Here is an 11,646-nt window from a genome sequence, read left to right on the forward strand (position 1 = left end):
AGATCACTGAATTATTCACCCAGTTATTACACCTTTAGGGGCTTGGTGCCGTGTGTTTTTCTGGTGAAAATAACAATGAGGGCAGCCTCTGACTGGAGCCGCTTGAAGACTTCAACACCTTTAAGCACTTGGAAATGTTAAGCTTGCTTTTGTTATCGCTGGAGATGCGAGTCTGACAAATGGAATATGAATTGAAGTTTTAGTGTATAGGAGTAGAAAGCATTTAGAAAGAAATGGGGAGAAAGATAAGACAGATTAGATAAAAGTACACGGTATTGGCAGGGGGTGTACAAAGAATACAACTTGATCCAAAAAGGAACAGTAAGATATAGCTCATTGATCGAAACAACTGACCGACTACTCTTGTGTTGTCTACCTTGTCTTCCCAAGGCCTCCATGTCGATGTAATTAGGAAAAAAATTGTCTAATCTCTGTAACTCTCAAAATCTTGGAGCCAAGCTAGCTAGGTAAAGCCATGTGAAATTTTCTGGTGCCGACATTGATAACAAGCTGATAATTAGAGAAAAGATATGATTAAAAGCAAATATTCAAAATAGCCGGAAAGATCACAAACTTCTGAAAACATGCGCAGGGCACTGCTACCCGTTGTGCTTCTAGATGACACATTTTTATCCTTGCCCCGGCTAAGCTCTGTATCAGAGAAGCCCCTTTTGATATTTACTCATTTCTGTGCCTCTCGGTGAAAAAGTAGCAACGAAGGTTGGAAATGTGAGAGAAAAATTCCCTAATCCAAATGCAGGAACAACCCTTCTCTCTCCTTGCAATACCCAGAGGAATATTTTAAGTACTGCCCACCAATCTCAAAACAAACCTAATTTCAGTTAACTTGAATGTAACTAAAATTTTGCTCCATGAGCGAGTCAATTTACTACAATGGAAGCTCATTCCAGAAAACTGTTTGGAGTTTAAGTTTTGCTTACAATTCCTAAGAGATACCGGCTACCCCATGAGTACCCCAGAGTAAAATTTCTTTCATGGCCAAATCATTAGCCATATTTGAAAGGCTAGTATCAGGATGTCCTAGTATTATGTTAGCTTCAAGTGACCTTCTTGACATCCCTTATGCTTAACTTAAAACAGCATAAGATTTAAAAAAGCATTTCCATGCTGACCTGTGTTGTCCAGTTACTAACGGGAGTCTAAAGAGCAGTTGAATCAGCTGCTATGTCTCCAAACTGGGTTGGATATTTGGAGTCCTCCAGATATTAGAAATGATAATCAGGAAAAGCACATGCCATTCCATTTTTATTTATAAATCTCCCAGAGAACTGTTATAAATTTTCTCCCAAAGGTTTTATATTCATCCTCCTTTCAGTTCCTTTATTTGTGATGTGTACAGAGATGAAATATTGGTTGAGATTCAAAAAACATCAATGAGATTTACCTTAAGCTTTGCCTGTCAGAGAAATCTAAGAGCTAAAGAGATGGGAAGCTGACATTTTGGAACTAGATTAAAAAAGAAAATCCAAATTAATCCCAAGGAGCAATGCTCAGTAGATAGCTATTTAGACATAAGCACTGCAACCCTGAAAGCCAAGTTGCACAGTTGGCTGGACTGACCCTATCTCGGGCTTGCCTAGAAGAGTAGTAATAACTTGTTTGTCCCAGCCTTGTCTTTGGAAGAGAGAAATATCAACCTCCAGCCCTAAAAATGCCTGTAATTTGGTTTATTTCAACAGAGTTTATCATTACACACGGTGTTCTGGAAGTAATCGAAAAGTGCATTAGTAGATCCTGCAAATGGAAATGAAATGTAAATTTAGATTGTAAATATATGACTGCAGGAAATAGCAAGTCAAAAAGATGAAGAGATTAGAAACTTGCCATGTTTCTCTAATCCTAAAAGGATGTTTCTATAAATAGTTTAAAACTATTGAAGGGAAGGGGAGAAGAATACTGGCAAACAGATTTTCTCCTAATCCTCTCCACTTTGCAAAATTGGAAATTGTTTTTCAATCAAATTTCCTGAACAGTGGAAAGAAACCATCTCTGTTTTCAGACTAAAGGGCACATGGTTGGGTTTCTCCTAGAACTGATCTTGAGAAAGGCTCCCTGTTGGTGAGCCTTTAACAGCTAGGGGTAGGGGAATGAGCACAAAAATAAGTGCAAGTAAGTGTGCAGGGATGACAAGGTCTTACAGGGCAGGATCTCTCTGGATTTTCTGCCTGGCCTTCTAACCTTCCCTGTTTTAGCCCAATCGATTAGGTCCCAGACAAACAGGCCCTAGGAATCAAAACAGAAGTTGTAAGGAGGAAGCCAGCTCAGCTTCACGCAGGAGACCTGGCATATTTTGACTTTAAAGGTTCCTTTAATCCAGCAGTTTTTAGGGAGAGCTGTGTAAAGGCTGAAAGAAAGGTTTAAAAAAAAAGTTAGAATTCTATGAAGTAGTAATAAAGATGTTAAATGTTTGACTGGTAAAGAGATTAAAATTCTGGCACATGTCTACAAAGGAAACTAAAGAAGATTCTGTCAAGGAGAAAATAGGCAGCCCCAAACAGACACCCACCTAAACTATCTGGCTTGGGAGATTCGGGCCATTGGCCGCAGCATCTCAGGTGCTGGGAGAGCAGATCAGGTGCCCTCCTCAAGGGGGAGTGAGTGGAGCCTTGTATGTGGTTTGTGTAAAGCTGTTTGCTGTGGTGTAACTCAGGGAGGCCAGAAGCTGGTATTCGGGCAAGGAACCAGGCTGACCATCAACCCCAGTGAGTATGAAAGGGTGAAGCTACGTGGGGCTCCCTTCAGCCTTTTCCTTTCTAAGCCATGTCCTATGAGCTGCCCTGGAGGGAAAAGACTCATTTTGCCAGGTTCACCAATAGAGAAGCAGATAGGGAAAGACAAAAAGCCCTCCAACTTCTCCCTTCGAACATGTCCCTGTAAAAGCTCTCTCACTCTGCTCCCCTTCTGCAATCAGTTTCCAGTCAACCAGAATCTAGTGAGTTGATGCAAGCAATTTCAATAAAAAGCAGAAACACAGTCCCGAAGTGCAATAAAGTAGAAACTGCGTGAGTACCAGCCAGGGGTAGACCATGAGAGAAGAAAAAGAGATGAATGACTGAAACCAAGGCAGCAGCTTAGACATAAAGAGAAGAAAAGCAATACAAATGTTAAAGATAAATAATGTATATATTTATCAGGGCTCCACTGCCTTCTGGAAATCCAGCTCCCACCTGCAGCCGCCTTCTGGGCTTATCAAATAACCTAGAGTTAAGTGCAAGGTTGCAGATCAAGACCATATGGACCTCCAGGGCCCTTTTGTAAAGAGCAGCTCCTGTTCCTGTTTTTGTAAAGCGCCTCCTGAGTGTGAGAATAGTGGAGGTAGCAACTCTAAGCTGACGTTTGGAAAAGGAACTCTCTTAAGTGTGAATCCAAGTAAGTTTGAAGGGATTATGAGGATGGGGGTGGGGGATGTGAATGCAAAGCACTTCTTTCTGCTAATGGAAATGACCCCCCCCCCCCCAAAAAAAAAATCCCAGGTTAGTTTCCAAATCTAATGTTTATGGTGGGAGGGTATGGTCCCCATCATTGAGATTAGAACTCCATTGTACAAAGACTAAATTACCTTCAGCCGAAAACATTTCTATCACCCATCTTAAACAAGATTATCGGTATAGGGAGAAAAATTGAATACAGGATCCTGAGGGATTCAGCTAAAGCCAGGAAATGTTTGCCAAAAAGATAGAGAGGAAATTGGCATATTGTGACTATGCAAATTCAGTAAACCAAATATAAATCTTCCTGATGCAGATTCTAAAACTCCTCTAAATTTATCTCCTGAAATAATGAGACCCTGTTATTTTATTAATGAATGCTGGAAATTCTACAGATTTCTTTTCTTCTTTCTCCCTTCATTTTATCTGTCTTAAAGGAACTGTTCTCAATCCCCAGTTCGGTAACCAAGGTCTCTATGGGTAGACTGTCTGGTTATCTTGGGCAGAGCCTTTAACCCCACTTTTCCCTCAGTTACGAAAATCAGTGACTAAGCCCCCACCACCACCACTACCACTTTACTTAGTTCAACTGCAGAACGGGGGAAAAATTCATTTGTCCTCTGAGTCACGAGAATAGAGCAGTACGTTCTTTCCCTCAAGTACACTCCCACCTTTCCACAGTGGTAATAATGTGCGTAAGCACTTGAAAACGTTTAAAATGCTGTATATAAAAGTAACTTCCTTACTTTTATATTGCTATTGGCACTTCATAAAAACCTGTGTTTCTGGTGGGCTTCTGAGAGCCGTGCTCATAAATTAATGCTGGGAAGACCGATGTTATCCGATTTGAGTAAAATGGAAACGGGGAAAACCTGCTGAAGGACCCCTGTCTCCATTTAACATAGCTAAGCGCCCTGGTTGCTGAATTTCATTTATTTAGATCTGCTTTCTATGATGAAAACAGAGTGCAGGACCAGGAGAGGTGTGTTAAAAAAAACACAGCCCAGTCAGAGCTTTTGAAAAGAGTGGCTGGGGCGGGGGGTTGCAGTGCAATGCAGCCAGCACTGCAGGAGTTAATGCAGCGCTGGTAGCAGACAGTTTGGAATGTTCTGGGATGGGCTCTGCCTGAAGAACACGCAGTGTGGTTAGCCATGAAGTTGTCATGCGCAGAAGTGGCTTGCAGGGCAAAACCAGCACACGTCTGCAACAGGAGCAGTGAATAATCCATGACATTGTTAAACCCCATGCACTCAGCAGTCTCTGGGGTTCTATCTAATTAAAGCTTCAAGGGAGTTCATATGAATATCCTGGGAGACTCAGGGAGGTCACTTTTCAGAGGGTGGGGGCCGAGGCCAGAGGCTAGGTTTTATCTTTGGTGTCTTGCTAGAAACACTAGGGTAGGGCTCTGTAGTGGGTTTTCCAGGATGCACGAAGAAGCTGGGAGCCCCTCTCAGCACTCGTTTGGCCTCTACACTTTAAAATGTGGACAAGAGGCCAGGGAGTTTGACAGCCTAACCATACAAACGAAATATCTGTGCAGGGCATGTAACCTTCCAGACCTCTAGACAGTAATTGTATGCCAGATTTTCCACTCAATGGACTCTTCATGTGACGGAGCTTCAAAGCAAGGCTGGAGTACATGATTAACTTCTGCTTTCCCTCAACCAGCAGAACACAGAGATTATTGCCACAGCAACACTTTAGTGCCATTTGAAGGCTTCAGCTGAGGGCAGGCATCTGACTTCTCTCATGTCCTGATGGTTTGGTAGCTGAAGCAGGATATGGGGAGTTCTTTAAACCATGATGCTGTGATATAGGAAAGAGATGGGAAGACGTGTTTGAAACCCTGACTGCTGTTATTAAAGCAGATAGACACTTCTTCGTCGCTAAATAACAGCCTTTTTCTCTCACTCTTTTTGTTTTGATAAGCAAGCTAAAGCTTTGACCCTTTCCTGATAAGTGGTTGCTTGAAGAAGTGACTAGAGAGACTAGCACAAATTTAGTCAAGACAGTTGAAGAGTTTAAAAGTTGAATGCAATTAAAAAGCTAAATATTTGTTTTTCATCTTCTTTGGGGATAGGGTTTGATCACTATTGTGCCAATAATGACACTGCCTGAGTTTAGTTTCTTACCCCTCATGTGGCATCCACCAGACACAGCTGAGGAAAACCCCAGGCTTCCTATGGTTGTGACTGTGTTTGGTCAAAGGACGAACTATACAGCAACCCCAAGTAAATATGCAAGAGCCTACCTCTAACAGAGGCCTCACTTTACCACTCTGACTGCTCTGTAAGGTCAAGACACCTCGGGTGAGACTGTAGGGTGACCAGCTATCTCAATTTTCCTGAGATTGAGGGGCTTCCCAGGACAAAGGTCTTCCATTGCTAAACCCAGAACATCCTCCCAGATAGTTAATCACCGTAACTCGGTTGTAAACTTTCTGTGAAATACCACTAACATTTTACCAGGTTCAAGACTAACAGAAAAGTTACTCGTGAAAAAAGACTAAGTCAAATGCGCCCATCCTTTCCATTTCTTATGCCCAGAGGACAGTGTTTCATGAGGCTGGAGCCTAAACCTCATCTAATTCTAGTCAGCTTCCAAAAAGCTGAGGACTTTTCTCCTGTCTCCTTGTAATCAATTCACTGTCATCAGAAATATGTGACACCTCGAAGGGAGGGGAGGACATGTCTTGAAAACTGATCTGAGAAACTGTCCTGAAAATGATGCTGTAAAATGGAAATGAGACCTTTAGAAAGAGAGATGATGAGCATGAGAAATCAGTAAGCCTCGGGATGGAAACCGGAGGAAGAGGAGAGAGATGGTAGGCAGAGGGAATACAGCAGGTCAGTGTCCCAAGACCAGGCTTAGAAATAAATGGTCCTTTGATCTACATTGGGAAGAAACTCAGTCTCAGAAATCCAGGTCCCTTTGGGTGAGTTTCTTCTCCCCAGAATTAAAGAGGAAGATGGCTGTGAGCCTCAGCAGTCCCCTGGGGTTCTTGTAAAGGCCTCTACTACAGTGTTAACACTGGTGGGAGCAGCTATGGAAAGCTGACATTTGGACAAGGGACCATCTTAACTATCCATCCAAGTAAGTGTAACAAGACACAGCAGCATACTGGAAATTCTGGAATTTCACCTTTGGTGTCAGGTTTGAGAGAAATGTATGTTGCCTGGGAACCAGATCTTGCTTGAGGTTAACTAGTAGCCTCCGAGGTCTTGTCCCTTCTTTAATCTTAATATTAATAATTCCCTTTTGGACCCTGAGCCTTTAGGTCTATCCCCCTGCCCCTGAGTAAAGCTGAACTTGACCGTGGAAAGATAGAAAAGAAGATTTGCTGCTTTCAGAGCCTTCTCTGGAGATGATACCAAACTTTGGTTCGGGGGGTGGGTCACACTTTCCAACCAACTCCCCTGAGTAACCCATTCTAACATTCAGTACCATCAGTCTTAAATTCTTGGCTCAGCTCAGGCTATTTCCTCCGGTGTCCAGAATAGAGAGGGATATTCGAGAGCAGAGTTTAAGTAGGTAGGTGGCATTCAGTTCAGAACAAGTTTTAAATGAAAGCAGAGAGAGAAAAAACAAAAACTGAATAGGAATCTGAGGTCTTAATTCAAATCTCTCTGTATTCCCTGTATGTCTCCTGCTGCATGTATAGATACAAAACTACAAAAAGGAGGGAGGGGTTGGAAAGAAATACACATCCACTGCGTCCGCTTCCATCTCTGAAACCACCAGGCAAAGGAGTACAATTTTTTCCCAAAGAGTTTTAGATACAAGGCTGAATACCCTTCTTGTGGTGACTTACTTGTATCCTCGCTGATAATTAGAGCAGATAGAAAAATTTGGCTTTGGTGTGTTTGCAGCTGCACCCCACCGGGAAGAGAGAGAAACTGTTTTGTTTTTTTAAGATTCCTTCTGCCAGTCATTATAAAACGCCCTGCTGCAGGGAGAAGCGTGACAGCTCTAAGAAGCTGATATTTGGAAAGGGGACACAGTTAACAGTGAAGCCAAGCAAGCTGGAAAGACCCAAACTCACAGTGATGCCTCATGTCTTTTTGCATTTTAGGCCTTTTGGCTCTTTCTGGTGGACATTCTAATGGAGCCAAAAGGAAGTGGATCAGTGAGAGTCTGGAGCCCCGTGGGTGCCCAGAAATGAGAGACAGGAGGGCAGGGGGAGTTAAAAAGTAGAAATAGGTGTTTCATTGCAGCTTGATTAAACTGAGATGGGGAGGTAGACATCCAGAGAAGGGTATCATCACACCGACTGTGGTTGCAGGGCACTCCGTTTTCCCAGGCTCTCCGTCAAGGGCAGTGTCCTTCCCATCTTGCCAAAGGGAGCAGAATCCAATCCCTGCACCTTTGTGTAGGTAGAGTCTATCAGGCAGACAGCATAGCCCCTATCCTGTGTGTGCAGAGGAGGTGGTCTGATATCGCTGTCTTTATCTGCTCCACTGAATGGCAGCATCCATTCACGTCAGGTAACTGTGGAGCTAGAATGTGCCAGTGCTGCTATGAGGCTGATGTTGGGTTGTTATGATCATCTCGAATGTGTGAGATATCTCCAAGGAAAGCCTGGTTCTAATGAACAAGGGGGCAGGTTGGACCAATATTGCCTAGTTTTTGTTGAGTTGTTCCAAGCCCAGTAATGTGGAAGCCAAAGCTGAGAGACTGACATTTGAGTTTGGGATCCCTTTGACTAAAATCTGCCAAAGGGCTCTGAAAGGCCAAAACTGCCTTGAGAGCTCTGCTTTTGTTGTCAGCTCTCTGGCAGTTGTCACTTCAGCAAAACGCATCCACTTAGAAAGGTCAGCTCTTCACTAGCCAGACAAATGAGCACAACATATTGACCAGAACTAAAGAGCGGGGAGCCCAGATCTCAGCCTCTGAGAGGCTGGCATTTCCAGCCTTTAAATCACAGCATGCTGGTGAACATATGCTGTCTCAGAGAAAGCAGATCAATGGTGCCTGAGGACCTGGTGTCACGGAGTGAGGACTTGGGGATGAAAATGAGATGCAGATTGGGATGTTATGTGGATGAGGGAATAATAGAGAAGAGAGGAGGAGACAGAAATTGTAATGACACCGAGGTGGAGAAGCACACGTTCCCAGCAAGGTTCCTACCATCCTTGAGAGAACCTGGCCTAATTGTGGCTCTACACTTACAGATCCCATCCCATAGCTCTCTGAGATGCTTTTGAAGTGGCATCAAGAAAGGCTAGCTCTAAGATCTCTTAGAATCACCTGTCAGTTATTGCAAAGGGTTGGGTGGCTGTGCGACAAACTCCTACACGTTAACGTTTGGGCAGGGGACAAGCTTATCAGTCATTCCAAGTAAGTCTCCCTGTGACTCTGCCTGTGGAGTATGTCTGTGTGGCAGGGGGGCGGGGGATGAGATGTGCTAAGAGTCACATGCAGGGGATTCTAGTGGCTGTGCAGGTGGCATGGTGGTTGAGGAGATCCAGATATATTAACTCTGATCGGAAAAAGAAGGTCAAACAATGGCAAATGTAGATTTAATCCTTAAAAGGTAGCATGGACAGCTTGGGACTTGAAAGTGGCAATTTGAAAAATAAGTCGCCAACCTGTGTTCTCCGCCCCCACATTCTCACTGCATAAGACATAAAGGACAAGGTATGGGACAGAGCAGACAGTGGACACCGCATCATGGTGGTGTCAGGGAAATGAGGCAGCTTAGAGAGGAGCAAGGTGACCAGAGCCTCCTACTGAGTTAATCGGAGAAAATGAATTGTTCCAGAAATTTTACAAAGAAATAAAATCCTTCCTGGAGCCAAAAGTAGTAATAAGGAGATCTAATTAAAATGCACTTCAGCATCATATGATCATCAGGAGAGAAATCAAATCCTAAAAGGGAAGAATTTTTTAAATACCCAGGCATAAAACAAATGGACTTACACCTTTAATTAAGCAAGCCACACAAGATGCACATCAGCCTTCTCTTTAATCCCCTCTCAGGAGGACTCAGTCCCTCCAGCCACACATGGTCAAGGCTGCTATAAGCTCTCAAGTTCCTTTCCACTAATGTCCTTGCTCCTGCCCCTGCTCGGGGAGACAGTCTGCCTGCCTGTCAGTGGAACAGTGAGGCCCCAGTGTAAGTGCTGGCTCCCTCTTCTGCCCGGTTTTTGTTGAGCTTCCTATCACAGTGTAACACTGGTAGCCAGAACCTCTATTTTGGAAGAGGAACAAGTTTGACAGTCATTCCAAGTAAGTCAGAAAAATTTTCTATCAGCACTGTGTTGAGCAAACCCTTTATAAACTCCAGAAGGAATCATCAAAAGTTTGTTATTCTATTTCTCTGCTTTCTAAGTATAACTTTATCTGGAACATAGCAAAGAGCCCCCACCCGCCCCCATCTACTCCAAGAATGATTGATACCATGACAGGTTTTTATTTTCCTGCCTGAAAATCCCTGGGAGCAGAGGGACAAACAATGTTATCTACAGACGTGACCGTCCCCTAGCTCATCCCTCACATCTGCACTGAGCAGAGAAGTCTGGCCCTTTGTGGCATACATCATAAAAGCAGAGAATGGAGGGACAACTCTCCACCGAGGGAGAGAAAGTGGACCAGCCGGGCTAGGGAAGGGAAATGAGGCACTTCGGAGAGAACTGAAATGTAGGGTGATATCAAAAGATGAGAAAGATGACAGAGGAGTCCAGACTCACACCTATGTTTAGACCCGAGGGAATTCACTGATAGCACCTGGAGAAAGAAAGAGGATTTTTGTTCTCTCTGAAGAAAAATTTGGCAGAAAAATCAAAACAGATCTCACATATAAAGCCTCTTCAAATTATAGCCTTTTATCTCCATTTCTCTCAGTTGTTGCAGCAGAAAATGGTATGAAGAGGTCACTGGTGGCTTTGGTAGTATAGAAGCATCGCGAGGAGGTGGTCACAAGAAATGAGGGATGGGGGCATTGCAGTAGAGTTTGGAGAATTTGGAGCAGTGGTTTTTGTAATGACTTAGAACACTGTGTCTAACTATGGAAACGAGAAATTAACCTTCGGGACTGGAACCAGACTTATCATTACGCCCAGTAAGTACTTCATCCTTGGTCAAGAAATCAGCTCTTCTTTAATTTCCAGGTCACCCGTGTAAAATTCTGGGGGTCATACCAGGCAGGCTTAGAAAGAAGAGTTTCCATCTGTCCTTTTTCATAACTGGTAGAGATGAATGTCAGCCAAATATCTGAGTTTTCTGGGGAAACTCCTGTCTTGAATATTTAATTCAAAACTAGAAAATATGATTTACAATTCTGTTTTTGCTGCTGCCATCATGTGTTATTGTGACATGCGATGAACATTCAGACAGAATGACTGCATCTTCACTTTTATTTTGTATGATAATTTTAACTTTGAGTACTGCAAGTGTTTGGAAGAAATGGTAGAAACATAGGCTCTCAAAGAAATAAGCAAGCCAGGAGACCCAGAGAGGCAGGCAGACAGAATGCCAGGCAGTATAATTTTACAAAACTAGTCCATGCGTGTCTGTCTTTGCAAAAGGCAAAGGGATTTGGAAAGGTGCTAAGAGCTGATGCTCTGGGTGGGGCTGGCTTCAAGGGGAAGCTAAGCACCGATCACAAAGGGAAAGATTAAACTTGGAAAACTTGATGGTGGAAGATGGTTGGGGGCGGTGTTCCAGTGGAGTTTTCGGTGCTACAGCACATCTGCATTTAGTAAATTACAGTTTAGGCAAGGCGCAGAATTAACTGTTAAAAACAACTACGTCTAAAATAGATGGTAGAAAGATAGATGTAGATAGATGGATAGAGTGGATGTGTACACACACACACACACACACACACGAGAAAGAGAATGAGTGAAATAATGTGAAAAACATAAGGCAAATAAATTTCTTGCACCTGAAATTAAAAGCCGTGGAAAATTCTAATATGTTCATTTTGTAACCAAAGACAACCTCACAAAATGGAAAGAAAAGCACACTGAAAGAGCAAGAGCTAGAGGGATGGAACATTTTCAAGTCTGGATTTCTCAACTGTCTTAACCGTTCAGTTACCTAGAGAAATCTTTTTTCTTTTTTCTGCATTAGAAATTAAAGGCATGAGTACTGAGGCTTCGGATGGCTCAGACTCAGTGAAAATTACATGACAAAGCGCCACCCAGCTAGGCTGGATAAAGCGCCCTTACACATCAAAGTCTTTTTCTTCTCCTCA

Source organism: Pteropus vampyrus, unplaced genomic scaffold (assembly GCF_000151845.1).
Source record: "Pteropus vampyrus isolate Shadow unplaced genomic scaffold, Pvam_2.0 Scaffold213, whole genome shotgun sequence".
Classification (NCBI taxonomy): domain Eukaryota; kingdom Metazoa; phylum Chordata; class Mammalia; order Chiroptera; family Pteropodidae; genus Pteropus; species Pteropus vampyrus.